The sequence below is a fragment of the Cyprinodon variegatus genome, unplaced genomic scaffold, assembly GCF_000732505.1.
Source record: "Cyprinodon variegatus isolate N-32 unplaced genomic scaffold, C_variegatus-1.0 Scaffold2414, whole genome shotgun sequence".
Lineage (NCBI taxonomy): Eukaryota > Metazoa > Chordata > Actinopteri > Cyprinodontiformes > Cyprinodontidae > Cyprinodon > Cyprinodon variegatus.
Window position 1 is genome coordinate 23,653 of NW_015152867.1, and position 1,747 is coordinate 25,399.

A 1,747-nucleotide genomic window follows, 5' to 3' on the forward strand; every position below is an offset into this window, starting at 1 on the left:
ACTACGGTGCTTAGATACATCGACAGTGACACTGCACGTTTCAAAACGTTTGTTGCTAACAGAGTTTCAATGATCTGAGAAGCAACCAAGCCCTCACAATGGATGTATGTCGGAACAAATGAGAATCCTGCAGATCAAGCCAGCAGAGGCCTGAAGGCAAAAAGCTTGGTCGAAGGAGGAATGTGGATAAGTGGACCAGATTTTCTGCTGAATGAAAAGGATTGGCCAGAACAGCCTGTGCGAAAGAAGGAAAGCCTAGAAGATGACCTGGAGGTCAAGAATACAGTCGCTGTTCACATGGTCAAAGTTGAAGAAGGTATGGCACCAATGAACCAGCTACTTACCTATCACTCGGATTGGAACAAACTGAAACGATCAGTGGCTTGGATTGTAAAGGTAAAGGATGCTCTGAGGGAGCATAAAGAAGAACGCAAAAAGGCATTAAGAACAATCAGCCAGACCGAACTTGACCCTGAAAAACAAAGAAAAAGGTTAGAACAACATATGAAGAAATTTCAAACTAAAAAGACAGTACTCACCTTGGATGATCTGGATGCTGCTGAAACAGAAATAATACAGTTCAGTCAAAGACTTCACTTTGAGGAAGAAATCAAGGTCCTGAGAAATGGAGGAACAACTCAGCCGCAACAGTGTGCTGTATAAACTTGACCCGATCCTTCAAGATGACACCTTAAGAGTAGGTGGAAGACTTAACAAGTCCGCTATGCCAGAAAGTGCCAAACACCCAGTGATTCTTTCTAAACATAGCAAAGTTGCCACTTTGATCTTGAGAGATGTACATCAAAGAACAGGCCACAGTGGACTCAATTATGTGTTGGCACAAATACGAAAGAAATATTGGATTCCACAAGCCAATTCAGCAATCAGGAAGATCATTGGTAAAATTTGTGGTGTGCCGTCGGATGACTGGCAAGGTTGGTGAGCAAAAGATGGCAAGCTTACCTGAAGATCGCCTCCTTCCAGACCAACCTCCTTTCACGAACAGTGGCGTTGATTACTTCGGCCCGTTTGCGGTTAAACGGGGCCGGGGTACTGTCAAGAGATACAGGGTAATGTTCACGTTTCTCATTCTCCGAGCTGTGCACATTGAAATTGCTGACAGCCTAGATACGGACTCCTGCATAAACGCCATCCGCCGTTTTGTATGTAGGAGAGGTCAAGTTACCACCATGAGGTCAGACAATGGCACAAATTTTGTGGCGGCTGAACGAGAGCTAAGGGAAGCCATCCAACAGTTGGATAATGAAAGGATTGAGAGAGTCCTACAACCAAAGGGGATAAAGTGGATATTCAACAGCCCAGCTGCTTCTCATCAAGGTGGGGTTTGGGAGAGGCAAATTCGCACTGCACGAAGAATCCTCAATTCCCTACTGAAAGATCAGTCAGTCAACGACGACGGCCTACATACAGTAATGTGTGAAGTTGAGAGTATAATCAATGGTAGGCCGCTCACAAGTGTTTCAGACGATACCAATGATATTGAGCCTTTAACCCCGAACCATTTGCTACTTCTGAAGGCCCAACCAAACCTGCCTCCAGGTGTCTTCAGCAAAGATGACATCTATGCCAGAAGAAGGTGGAAGCAAGTCCAATATCTTGCAGACTTATTCTGGGCTCGTTGGACACGCGAGTATCTTCCACTTCTTCAGGAGCGACAGAAATGGCTGAAGCCTAGAAGAAACCTCATGGCAGGCGATGTAGTGCTTTTGGTGGACAGTTCCTCCCC